This window comes from Calonectris borealis, chromosome 3, assembly GCF_964195595.1.
Source record: "Calonectris borealis chromosome 3, bCalBor7.hap1.2, whole genome shotgun sequence".
Classification (NCBI taxonomy): Eukaryota; Metazoa; Chordata; class Aves; order Procellariiformes; family Procellariidae; genus Calonectris; species Calonectris borealis.
This window is the reverse complement of record NC_134314.1, coordinates 125,576,891-125,591,252: the sequence shown is the minus strand read 5'-3', so window position 1 is coordinate 125,591,252 and position 14,362 is coordinate 125,576,891. Positions and strand designations below refer to the sequence as shown.

The 14,362-nt window shown below is 39.5% G+C and overlaps 1 long non-coding RNA gene across 1 annotated transcript in view; it reads left to right on the top strand.

Moving 5' to 3' along the window:
• Positions 1-1,645: 1,645 nt before the first annotated feature.
• The window catches only part of LOC142081158 (uncharacterized), a 141,097-nt gene continuing 128,380 nt past the window's right edge, over positions 1,646-14,362 (top strand). The window contains exon 1 of the long non-coding RNA XR_012673263.1: positions 1,646-2,508. This is a non-coding gene — a long non-coding RNA (uncharacterized LOC142081158). The remainder of the gene's footprint in view (positions 2,509-14,362) is intronic.

Below are 14,362 nucleotides of genomic sequence, written 5' to 3'. Positions count from 1 at the left end.
CAAGGCATGTAAGGTCAGTGAAAGTAGTGTTTAGTTTAATTTCTGCCTCCCTCATCTTTTCAGTCTTCACTGAATTATCCCAGATCTCATAAGAAAACATCAGTTAGTGATCATTAATCCTCTACATACTTAGTGTTTGTTTACCTTTTTTAGAGGATGCTGGGGACTGGATGAAATCAGGCCTGCAGTAGCATTCACTGTTTAGTGTCAGACGTTTATTCCAGCAACTGCCCTGAAAGGAAAATATGTATTCTACATCTGGTGGAAGTTAAGGATTTTCTCCAAGCTCCAGGAGCCTGAAGTCCAGATTTTTTGTTAAAGCAGAACATGATATATGACACTCCAGCTGTTTCTTACTTACTCTTAGTTGATGATAAGTCTGGAAATGAAGAATTATAATTGTTGCTTCAACAGGTATTTACTTGAGTGTTTACTCTAGTCGGGTCTCACAAGCTATCTCCCAGTAGCAGAGTGCGTGGGGTGTGCTCCTGAGAGCTCCTAGCTTCCAAAATACTCCTGATTCAAACTAAAATATTCATATAGGCACACCTTGGGAATCCCAAAGTTATTTGTTGTTTGTGTAGTCCTTACAGTGTGATGCTGGGTCAAGACAAGCAGTTGGATCCAGGCCGGGAGTGTATTAGATAAGGCTTTCTCTCAAACAGTGCATTAAGGGCAAAATCGCATGTCTCTGTGACAACATTTAGCTGGTCGTTCTATATCTGACTAGTCTGTAGACCCCAGGTTTCTGTAGCTCAAGACGCCTAGAATAATGTATAGAAAGTTATGAAAACTACGGCATTTGGGACTCTGCCACTGCTGAGGGAATTCCAGGTTCCCTGTCTTTCACATAGTGATTGACAATACTTGGACAGAACTATTCCAAATGCTTGCTACTTTAAGGAATATATGCAATCCTTTTCATAATGGAGAAAGATATTCTGCCAGAATGTGATAGAAAACAATATTCTGGAAGCATCAGGCCTCAGGGAACAAGATTTGGTAGTAATAAAACTTAAACTGCTGAGAAGTATTATGAAAAACATGGGGGGGTGGAGTCAGCCTTGTAGAGGAATTTTGACAGCATTCAAAATTGCCAGCAAATAAAGCACACAGGAGTCATCAGACCTGTGGGCTGGATCCACCATTAGGTGGATTTTGTCTGAGAGGGTAAAGGGACAGTAGCCCCAGCATTCGGGTCGTTTGCTGTGGCATGTGCGCGATACGCTGTGTGAGGAGGAAGAATTCATGCCCCTTCACCAGCACTGGCTTACTTTGTTCACAGCTGCACTCAGCCCTTAAATATTTGTGTTGACCTGATGGCAAGTGAAGATGTGTAGAGAAAGGAGTTCAAACTGTTGACCTGCCAACACAGGCTTTTGCAACTTGACTCCAGTTGTTTAAGATCTATGATCTGCAGTTGAGCCATTCTCTTCCCATTGAGGGGAAATGAAAGATATCTCGTGTGTGTTACATAGATGCGCAAGCAAGGTTATTGCAATGTGGAAATGTAGAGATTCTAACACAGAAATATCTTGTTTTCAACCCAGATGGGGATGAAAGTTTGAATACTGAAATTATATTATGTGGTTTGACAGTGCTAGGGAATATCTGAAGTGCGCTAATATTAAAGATCCTGAATAATGTACGAAGGGGTTGCTGATTTTTGTGTGATTTGTTGGGAAAACTCTTTGGAATAAGAGCAAAAGTTCCCACTCAACTTATATAAGCCAGAATACGTATGGGTACACAAGAAAGTCTCTGTTATTGTGGCTAGCACTCACAAGAACTGATGTACAGAAATATGTAGTACCTGTATATTTTTATACTCCTTGGGGTGACATACGAATTTATGTACATATGTATTTTTCATCAGAAGTTTAGAGTTGACAGTATAATGTGCTAGTTGTCGAGGTGTTCAAGAGGTTTTTTTTGACAAGAATCCTAATGAAACCTGGGATAGATACCAAACTTGTGCACCGATTTCATATTTTCTCCCTTTTTTTTCCTTTTTTTTTTTTTTTTTTTTTTTAATGTAGCTGTGTGCTAGCCTGGGCTGGTACAGCTCCACCAGCAGGGTCTCTGCCCCATCACCACCTCTACCTCTGCCTGTCAGGTGAACCTGCCCCACCCTGGTCTCAGCCCCAGGCCTGGATGGAGCACCTCTTCCTCCCCCCCTCGCCTTCCCCCCCCGCCCTGGTCTCGCAGGGCTGTTTCTCACGTTTTTTCTCCTCACGCCTCACTGCTGAGTGCCATTTTGTCTGTTCTCCGCTTCCCCTGAGGTGGCTCTGGTGAGGCTGAGGGGCTGGGCTGTGCCTTGGGGCGGGGCTGCTGGAACCAGCCGGAACCGGCTGGAACCGGCTGTGCCTGGCGAGGGGCAGCCCCCGCCTCTCCTCACAGTGCAGCTGACGCCTGGGCACTCACACCTGGTACAAGTGCCGATCTTAGAAGGAAAGTGAAAATAAAGATGCAGAAGACTAATAAAAAAGAAATGTAAGGAAAACAAAGGTGAGTTACACATAAATGAGCGATAATATTCAAGCCGCGGAGGCAGCAAAAGGCACTGAGTTGTTTGCGCAACTGAAAGTAAGTCGGCGGGCAAACTGTGAGGCGTGTGGGAGACCAGCCTGGGTGAGCTTTGTTCAGGGCAGCTGGACAGAAACCTAAAGGTGAGGAGAAGGTGTTTGATAAAGGAGGCTGAAAGGGTCCTGGGGGAAAGAGAAGCCACTGGGAAGGGAGGGGAGGTCTGTGGAGGGGCAGAGGCAGCAGCAGGTCTCTCCTGAGAGGAGCCAGGTGTTGGCCAGTGCGCAGAGCCCACGCTGGGGGATAATGTCACAGGGGAAGGCACAACCTGTGTAGTCAACAAAGGGGGACAAACTGAAGGTGCTCATTATATATGAATTATAAACATTAGAGTATGTTTTTAGTAACTGTAGCGACAGTATATGTATTTCTGGTGTTATCAGCGTGAGTAAGGTAGGATTTTGGCCGTTATGTGTGTGAAGAAAATAAATGTGTGAATTGCTGAAGATGCTAAGGAACTCTTAATTTCTCTAAGGACGAGAAAGCAGTGCTGTACAGGTATGTTTCTGCACACAGATAGTTGCTTTTTGCAGCTCATAGAAACACTGAGTTTGGACAGAAGCTGTAAACACTAGTGGATTTCCTGTAAACAGGGAAGAGGCTTAGTTTACCTTTGGTTGTAAGGATTACATCAAATATATCCTCATGAACAACAGATCTATCTCTTAGATCAACTCAGTTTGTATATATCATCATACAGCAAGTAAGCTAAAACACTTACCTCAAAGTATATAGTAGTCAGCCAGACCTGTATTTTCTTATTCCGCACTAAATTTCCTTCAGTGCTGGATACCATAAATTTTGCACATGTATGATAGATATTTGGCTCCATCTCTAATATCTTTAAAGAATAAAAACATTTTAATTACTCAAATTGTTAATTAATATGTGATTCACGCCACTATAACAAGATATATCAGCAACACTTCTAGAATCAATCAACTGAAGGTTACTGTTTTATTTAGGAGCAAATTGAAGATTCTGTGTTTTAATTAAAAACTTTGTGTTATATCTAAAATATCTACATTGCTTTTATCATTCTATAGTTCTATTTTTAATATTCCAATTTATTTAATCATGTGAATTAATTTTAATGTAAAATTGTCATTGAAGTTAAGCAACTATAGGGAAGGGAAGTTTACAGCTGCTAATAGCTTCAGTTTTAGGAATGGGCAGCAATCACATAAGAGAATCAACTATTAAAATACATGATCTTTTCATTTAAAATCAGAATAGAAAGACTTGAGTTTTCAGAGTTACTTGCATGGAAACTTATGTAAATTTTGTAAAGGAGGACCAAGAGTACTGAAATAAAGCAAAAGAGAGGTAAAATATAATTTAGCATGAAACTCATGAGTTGAAATCAGGATACTAATGCTTCTTCTCAGTTTGGCTTCTGAGTAATGGAATAAAGAAGTTACTTGTACAGATATTAATGTCTGTTCCTTCTAAAATCTCCAGAGAAGCATCTCGGGTTCTTTTCCTCAGATATGAAATGTAAGGGTAATACTCAGCCCTGTGTACACGTAGCTATGTGTCTATATGTACACATTGTCAATGCCCAGGTAATTCAGATACTCCTTTTCATAAATCTAGGTGCAAGGTTGAAATTGGTTGGCAATATTAACCAGAAAATGTAGCTCTGTGTGGATAATTATCTGAATACTTCGAACCAAATTATACTCTTGTACATGCAGATGTTGACTTTCAGTGACTTTGTGCCTCCTTGCTGTATCTAGGTATATGTATCTAGAGACAATACAACTGCATTTTTTTTTCAGACATCTGAAGCACAGATGTCTGTCTTGCATCTGGCACAAAATGGTATGTCACATATTATGCCACGGGCCAACTTATGGCATCAATGTTCTGTTTTTACCTGTGACTCTGGCAATTGCGTATACTCAATTCTGGCTAGTCAGGTCTTACTCAGACCTAATTAAATGAGGTCCATATATGACAAGGCTGTGAATGATTATTCGGTGCATATTTTTGTTCCACTGTGGTGCTACTAGTGGCATCAATCCAAGCAGCAGGATTGGGGATGGACAGAGAATAGGAAAGACAGAGCAGATGGAAGTGAGAAGAACTAAAGAAAGTGAAGACATGCAGGGAGACAAAGTATGTCTGGGGCAGAAGAAATTTACGTGAAAATTTAGGGGATGTGGCATCAGTTTGTTTATTTTTTGTGGTCATTTTTAGTAATATAAAAGCAGTTAAAGTGAATTTTTTTACCTTTATTGTCGTATCTTTCTTCTTTCTGCACCTTCTGCAGATTTCTTTCTTGCACCTTTGCTTTCTGTCCCATTTCCTCCTTGGAGATGAACATAGACTTTCAGGGTAACTTTTTCAATTATTTTAAACATACCTTCTACAGACATTACTCTCTATGTCATTGCGAGGGATCTTGTCCACACGTGTGCACAAACGTTAGTGTCTGAAAGCTGGCAATGCAGACGGGTTGGGTACAAATGCAGACCGGTTGAGTGCTTGGCAGTGTGTGAGGGTAGGAGTGTGTGGGGGGGAGGAGTGTGTAAAATTGGTCTTGTTTTAAGGTAAAATCACCTTTCGCTCTATTAATGCCTTACCCTGAGCTTTGCTACGTTGTTGCTACAATGTTGCAACACTGTTTCCTACAGAATTACCACACCTAAATACCTGATTTGGTAACTTAAATACCTAATTGGGTTTTACAATCCTGGAGTTCAGTGGTTAAACCTGGTATGTTTCTTCATGCCACAACAAAAAGCTCTCTGTGGTGAAACGGTATGAGTTTACTACCTGGTTTTTGTTTTTAATTTGAGGCATGGTGGTCAGATGTACTAAAGCACAATACACTAGGTGTTTAAACCTTTATATATCTTAGAAACTGCCCCTGCTGCAGTCATTCTCCAGCATTTCATTCTTCGTGTGAGTTTGGACGAGAAACCTTCCTCTATAGATCTCTGCTCGACTGCAGTGATTTCATCCTGCGTCCCACCAGAGGAAGCTCTATGGCATACTGAATGTTGCTAGACCTCAGTTTAGTGTCTGATGCTGTAGCGTAATGGATGTTAACATCGTGTCCGTGGCTCCACTCTATAGTCTTTGGGTGGTGCTTTCCATCATTGAAACAGCAGCAGCTCATATAATGTTTTGGAAGTTTCTCCTGAAAATACAGAGTACATTTGCAGATCATGGTCTTTCAGGTTGAATTCAGCCTATAAAATTTGTGGGGAATATTTTGTACAAAGATGGCTTTGAAGCAAAGGCCCAGGTCTAAACATCTTTCCTGAAAGTTTGAATTTAAATCTCATTGGTGGCCATTGTATTTGTATTAGGCATGGCTAGTGCCCACTAATAGGACTGCTGAAAGTTTTGGCCATTTTGGCTCATTGGCTTAAATCGTTTCAAGAAAATGGAAAACCATTTAAAAAACCCTGACCAAACAGCAAATAAATATTTTTTTCTAGTGAAAACTTAGCTTTGTACCTGTAGCTAATATGTCATTAACAGTGTATCTTTAAAGAACTGTAGTTTTTTTAATGTATCAGACTTTTACAGGAATGACTGTGTTTTGCCACTCAGTGTTGTGAAAGGAAAGACCAAAAGGCGAAAGACCATTCGCCTTTTCCTTATACCTCTGAGGTGCCCGAAGCACATCCATAGTTCAATGTCATCTGAGAGAACCGGGGATGACTTCTCCGCAGAAGTCAATGGAACTTGTCCCATTGACTTTGCAGATCCAGCGTTTCACCCAAGCAGTCTGCCTAGTGATTTTTAGTATTGATGTTCTGTGATAAAACTTATACTTCCTTTTTATAGAAACATGCTTCTTCCAGTGATGGACATGACCCAGCAGTTTAAATGGCTTGACTATATCAATTTATTCAAGAAAAAAAAACTTTAAAAAGGTAGTCTATGTTCAAGTGCTTTAGCCGAAAGCTTGTCACACTGGCTCCATTCTTCATTCTGCAGTCTTTTTAAGTAATGTACTAGGGAGATGATCTGTAATAAATAAAGAACAAAGAATATTGTGTTCAGAGACTGTATTTGTTTAGCAAACCTGAGAATTTCCAGGATGAAAGTTACAAATATTTATTTGAAAAGTGACATGAGAAGGAAGGGTTTTGCTGAGGAGCAGTTTTGGTACAGCCAAACCATAATGCTGTAAAAACAGTTACACCTACAGATATCTGTTGTCTGAAAAATAAGTGAAAATAAGATCGGTTAAACTCAAAGGAGTGCCAGAAAACCTCCTCATGCTTCAGGAGACCTTAATTTGTTTGAAGTAATGGTGACTAGTTACATGCAATTATCTGATTTTTTAGGGGGGGGGAGAGACAAAAAGAAGAACACGTCTAAACAACTTTTGCTGTATTGTGTGATAACATCCCATCGTTGGTGGGGTTTTTTTTGTTTTATTTTGGTGTTTTGTTTTGTTTTGTTTTTAAAAACTTCCAAATGGCAAAATGAAAGCCAATTATAAGATCTGTCAAAATCTCTCTGAACTTGCAGCTTTGGTAGGAAGTCACTTATTGAGATGAAGGGGAAGTCTTTAAAATGCAACCTTTTTAGTTGCTTAAAATTGAATTTGTGTGATCATTTGGAAGTTGCTCTCTATCTCTGGAGAAGGAAGGCTGAGGTTAAGCAGGCACACTGTATTCCTAGTTGTGCCTGCAGTGTATCTCCAACCTCCTTTCTATGGATGCACTTCCTCTCCCCATGCTTCCCCAAATGAAAAACGTGAAGTTTTGTAAAATTCAGATGGTTCAGGCATAGTCTTACTTGCATTTATTTATTTATAATTATTGTTGATGTTTTATTAATAGGAGGTTTTTAAAGACTTTTCATTAGATTGGAAGAGGTGCATGCAGGAAGTTGATTAATAAGTTTTTCTCTTCTATATGACCTTGAGATGCCTTCTTACAAGATCATGAACTATTTTTAAGCAGTGGAATGTGAAAGGAGGGAATAGAAATACCCACATTGTCTTTTTTGTGATCTGGGCTCTGAGTAAATATGTCTTCTTTCTGCTTGCTCTGTGACTGCAAGCAAGGTAGATGTGGGACGTTCATCCTGAGCTAATAAATACTGGTGGCCATCGGAGCTAGCAGAGCTGCAAGGCTTCCAGTTGACTTGAGGGACCTGGTAGCTGTCTGCTAAAGACTGTAGTTATGCCCAATAGTTGCAAAACAGTCATGAGGAACAGCTCGGGGATTTAAGGCAGCCAGCATTAACTGTCGTGTAATTTCATTACTGTGTGGTGATGAAATCTTTGCAAAAGGGAGGAGGTGACAAAAAGGATATGCTGTCAGTGCTATGCGGGAACAGAGGTGCTTGTGCAGAGGAACTTTAAGGCTTTTCTCTCTGTGGATTACTCAACATCTGCAGGATTTCCCTGTGGATTTTATCATTTCTGCAGGCTGCTTGCTCAGCAAAAACACCTTGTCCCCACTGACAAAGGGTGGGATTTTCTCCTACAACTTCAGGTACTTCAGTAATACCTGAGGTAAGAATACAATTGCGGTCGGCTCTCTCCACAGTCAGTTGGAACTGGCAAAAGGCAGTCCAGGGAATCATTGCTCTCACCAGGACCCTGTTTCTGATAATTATATATGGCCCAGCATGACTTGATTCCATACTTGGGCACTGTATGGGATAACCCAGGCCTCTCAGTCCCTCTGGTCACTGAAATTCATTTGAGTTTGAGTGAGATTATCCTCTCTCACAAAATGGAAATTTAGGAACAGCAAAAATGAGAGCAGATGTGGGGAGAGAAAGTATAATATAACCACGTAGCTATTGTGCTATGGAAAGGACGTAGTGAGTGACTTACGTGCCATTTATTTGTACGGTTAGGTCTTATTTTCAAAGTCAGCAAACGTTTCCAAAGCTCAGCATCTTGGAAATTGGGGTATAACGTATAATTACATACAACATTCAACCTTAGTTAAATGGTCTGATGACTCAGATTGTATATGTAAGCTGTAAAGGGAGACTGTGTGTGGAAGCTGTCTCACATACATGTAACCCTGCATTTCAAGCCCTTTCAGGGAATTCTTAAAGGCTATTATTTATTGAATTGTTTATTAAATGTATGTATTTTATTGAATTTCTGTGTAGAAGACATGAGATATATATATATATATATTTTTATCCTTTGGACATGTGATTGAAGACCTTAGGCAGCCCCGACATTGCTAATGACGAATATATTCAGAAGCCCAGAAGTGGAGTCCAAAAGACTTTCAGATACTGTTTTTCTTGGATGGATGTTAAAAACCTTTACGTTTTGAGAGGATTCCTATGAGAAAGCACCTTTAAACTGAGAAAGGTCAATTTCTTTGACAGCCAAGACAGGAGGTTTCAGAGGGGTTACTGTGATCCAAAACCTGAATTATGTATGTCAGTCCTTAGGGTGTATCTTTTAAAATGGGAGTGACTAGGGCTGGAAACCTGGTGGGATGGTGGCTGTTCATTTCCAAATGCAAGTGGGATATTACATTTAAAACCCATGTTGGAAGAATGCTAAGGTTACAAAGTCAAGCGCACTGAATGCAAAAAATGCCACAATTAAGGTTGCTGAAATCTCTGAGTTATTCACTGGACATTTTCAAATGTCTGTATCAATAGATGTGGGGATCCCTGTGCCCACAGCCACATGTGCCAGTTTACTTTTGATTCACACTCTCTTTCATAGCGAATGAGGCAAGGATGCAGCTAGAAGGAATGGCATGGGTATTTGCTTATGCTTCAGCCCAAGCGCTCACTTTAAGGTAGCTCTTCTGGGCAGTGCTCAGTGCAGTGATGGCTGCACGGAGACCTTTCTGGTCAGTGAAATATGCTGGGGGTGTTGAGGGCCGGGAGGGGGAGTATGGAAAACAGAGGCTCCCTACTCTCGGTCCTTGAATGAAGGGGCACGAAGGGAGAAGAACCTGATGGGGCACTGCTATTGTGCTCTGCCCTGGCAGCCCTAGACTGGAATGTCCTCAAAGCAGGCTGAATCTTCAGGGAAATTTTTTGATGCCAAGTCTAAGGCTCCATTGAATAGGAAGAGCCTTTTTTTTTTTCTTTCTTTCCCCTTAGAGACAACAAAAGACAAAATTCTGATCTCACAATGATTTCTCTGCCAAAACTTAAGTCAGTGTTTTAAAGCATGAAAGCATATTTCTCAGTGAAATGCAGGTGGGGTTTGGAGAGGTTTTTTGATTTTGTTTGTAATGTCAACATTTTCGCTTTAACATCATTTAAGAAATAACCCTACTGTTTTTGCTTAAACTTTACCAAACAATTCATTTTGAGGATATTTTGGCCCAAATTATTAAAGTCTGGCAAAGTTATAAGCATCTTAAAGCAGCATCCTGCAACAGAAAGTGTTTGACAAAGTAAGCTGTAACTATTGCATTACTGTCAAACATGCCTCATTTGTTCTAGTGCAATGACAAAGTTTGCATGTAGACGTTACAGAGCACTTTCCACTTTGAACTGTATTTTTGCCCCTTTTCATGCTGACTCTGTCCTTCGTTTATACTTTTACTCTGATTAAGGAATTACTCTTTGACTGCTGGAATGCCAGTGATTGAAGACCCTAGTTAATTTACACGCTCTCCAGCATCCTTGGTCTATTTTTATTTCAGTATTCAGATCACAGGAAACCATTTATAGGATGTAGTAGCTTTCACACAGAGTTGCAGCCAACTATTTTCCAAAGGTTTTGAATGCTAGAAAGCAAGTCTCACCAAATTCATGAGCTCAATATTCTTCACCCTTCACTCAATAGAGAGGGGAAAAATCACATCCCTGAACCAAATAACTTTTTTTCTAACTTCCTCATTGACTGATCCCTTTCAAAGTTTCCAGTGAACAGGTCCATGAGCATTTTTATGAATTAATTTCTACTTTTAAATGTCTGCATAATTTAATTTGTTTGTTTTCACTGTGATAGTGTTCGCCATGTGCAGGGCATTTCCAAAACTTACAGCAATATTGTCTGTCTGCCAAGGATTTGTGTAGGAGGAATCCATTTTATTGGAGAAAATAGACAAAGAGCTTGATGAACAAAACATAAAACATGTGCTTTTACTTGAAAACATATATTTGCTAAAATTAACTAAGAACTTGACTTGTTTTCAAAGAGCTGCATATACTTTGGGCAAGCATATCCATAGTAGGTTGATAAGAAAGCTAAGAAACACGTTTTATACTTCAATGTAAAATGCAGGCTGTACTATTGCACTGAGTAATTTTCTTCTTGATTCAAAACAAACCAACCCAGCCCAAAGCCTCCAAAAACCTAATGTAAGATTTCCTTGCATGGAGCACAGCAAAATCTTAATGGCTTACTTCCTATGGTTTCCTTTCATAAGGCAGGAGACAACTGAAATAAAACCTTGACAAGAAATTATACGTCTGACTCACCATGAACACAGATTGTCTCTTGAAATGTTAAAATTCAGCTGATCTGTTAAATAACGGTTATTATGAGGTGATCTTCTGTTTGTGCTGTTGGAGTTCTCTCATATCAGTATTCATTATAAAGCTTTGGAAAGGTATTTTCTCAGAAAAAAGAAAACTTCCATGTTAATAATCATAAAACTCCCTCCTCACACTCTATTATTTTGGCTTAGATTTCCACACCACCACCCCCCAATTTGAAAAATCTTGGGCCCAACATAATGATTTTACTTCTCATTCCTGTCACATTGAGACCAAAAGAGGAGCTGATTGTGTGAATTGCTATTGGTAATCAAAGTGGATAACACTCTTTTTTCACAGGATTTTTTCTTAAGGTATTTTATTCTATACTGAGTAAGGGGGAATACTGGAGGAGGGTTTCTTTCAGTATTTTTGTGCTCTCTAGATATCCTGAGGTCAGAATATTCCAGTTATAGTCTTTATGGTCATAAAAGACCCATGAACTTCGAACAGAAGACTCTTGTGGGGGTTAGTGCAGAAATATAAATGGCAGAAGCTAAAAGGGTTGATTGTCTTTGGTGGAAATATATGTACTTTTTGGAACACTGGAGTGGAAGTAAAGACAAATGAACATCCTTATGGTGTAATCACCAGGTTGAAAAATCAGGTGACTTTAGTCCTCAAACTCCCTGTTAGCACAGTGAGTTTTTATGTTCTTTATATCTTCGTTGGTGGATGAGTCAATGTTTAAATGCTCATTTATCATTTACTATATAAAAGAAAAGCTATTACCTGAAACTCATTTTTACAGTTGCAGGCAAACCGAAATAATCATTTTCAAGGACCTAAAGCCGTTTCTTGAAGAATGTCATCATTTTCTTCTTATTTTACTTACCACTTACACTAGTATATGAGGTACCTTCAAGAGCTGTACCTTACAAAACTTGGCTGCAGATATTGCCAGACACCATACCTGTACAAACTGGGCTAAAGAAACTCAGTTTCAGCAAACTACATTCATCTTGCAGACAGGACAAAAGAACCACTTTAAAGGCACAGCTCACTTTCAACACTTGTGCTGCTCGCCTGGTGCTAGCCTGTAATATGCCTTGCCCTGGAGGTTGAGCAGCCCATTTGGCCCTTAGAAAGTGTTTCAGGAGTTTGGGGTAAAGTCCCTGCTCTGCCATAGAATCATACTTGCTTGTGCCCATCAAGAGGGGACTTGCTGTGAGATTGCTATTCTCTGCTTTTCTTTTAATGCTAAGAATCTCTCTGAGTAAATGAACTGTCTGTCTGAAGTGGTAGAGGAGTAGTCTTCATTTCGCATTGTAATTTGATGACTATCCTAATAGATGGTGTTTAATATTAATTTTTGTGTGTGTCATCTTCTCCATTCTCATAGTCTACATGTTTGTAGCTTATGTGCATATCTGTATGCGTAAGTTTCTACCCACTGATGTTTCCTAGGACTCATGTTCTGAGACATGCCACTACTGAGAGTTTTGTGTTACCGCTGGGGAAAAGCACAACTTTGCGCATCTAATTACATTGGGATATTCTGTCAGAGCCATTACATTGCACTGGGGCTGTACTTCTTCGCATACTGGGCCTATGTAGACAAAAAAGCGGTGTAGACAATACCGTACATTTACCTTTGTTAGTTTAACCTCACATATCTTCATTTAATTTTCATTCCTCCGTGGCCACCATACTTTGCCACCCCTTTGTGCCTCATTCTTTATCTCACCAAATGGCCGAAGCAGGCAAATGAGGTGATTAGCTGAGGCAACCAAGTGGTGAGACCAACAGCAGTGTCTCTACAGGAAATTATACCACTCATATGATTGCGGATCACTAGGGGTTTTGCCGTTCACTTGTAGTCGCAGGCACACTGCCTCTGACATAAACTCACATTATGCTCCCTCTGCGTATTCTGTTTCCATCTCGCTTGTCCGTGAATAGACTTAGTCCATCTCTTTTATTTGGTGGCAGGAAGGTGAGGTCCTGAATGCAGAAGGCCCATTCTCCCTTAATCCCACTTTAAATCCAGGTTGGAAACAAAACTATTACAGGTGTTAATTTACAACAGTGTCTAATTGTTAAAATTATCTTGCTAGGATGACACATGACACGATAAAAATAAGTTACATATGATCTTTTAAACTTGCCCTTATCTGCTGCACATCTTGCAATTTGTGAACACCGGAAGACTGTAATTTACTTACGTGCTTATACCTTCATTTTATAAAAATCCATAGGTACTTTTAAAAATCAAATGTACTTTTTATAGCGTAATATTTTGAGGCTAGTATGGTGAGAATGAACTATTTTACCTGTAGTGTAACAGAACGGCATGATCTCTCTTTTCTTGGGGAAAACTGGAGGTTTTCTATGAATTCTAGTAGAAGTGCATTTGATTGTTAGCTCATGAAGTCAATGTTGAGACAAAGCACATGTTAGAAAAAAGATAATTATCTGATACTGAGACATCCATTTATTTATTTTCACTTTTCCATCTGTTCGTCTTTTTTTTTTTTTTTTTTTTAATGTTAGTCCCCCAAGCGACTGAGAAGTCATCAATATTTGCACTACAAGGGAATATTGTAAGTAAAATGGCTACAGGTTTTACTTAGGTTACTTTGCTGAGTGATCAGTTTACTACAGCTATTTTGTGTCTTTGATAGTTATAGCAGAAAGTCTCAACAGTTTAACATGATAAAAGATGTGTCAGTGATAAGTGTGTTCATTACATACTAATTAAAAGGTGCACTAGCGGTGATGGAATGTCACCCAGAACCCCCATGTTCTCTCTGTATCTATTTAAAAATTGTAGATTAGGAACATACTGTTGTATACATTGTTGTGCAGGCGAAAGATTTTAGTGGTAATGCATTCCTAACCTGTTGTGTCATTTTAACAAATTGCTTTCTCAGTCGATACGATCATACTTAAGTCTTACGGTTTATTAGCTGATTTGAGGAAAAAAAAATTAGGTCTTATATTCTTACATGGCAATTTGTCCCTGTATTATTTAGTACTACCTATGGTAAGGGAATCTAAGTCAGTGAACAGCTGCAGGCTCTCAGACTTTTAGAGCAGGCATGTTTGCTCAGTCCATGAAGATTCTACCCAGAAGGCATTGATTTTACTTTCTCATTCTCTCTTTTTTCATCTTTCCTGCCTCCCCTCCTTCTTCTTCTGATTCTGGGACTGATGCTGACAGCTTGGGAAAAGTAACACTGAACTTAAAAGTAACATGAGACGGTTAGTACCACTCGAGGTATTCAGAACTTGGCCAGATTGGTTTTATACACCTCTGCCCTTGAAAGGAATTATAAGGTAGACTAATTTTGTCTTGGAAAGCTTTTTCTGCCTAACTTTT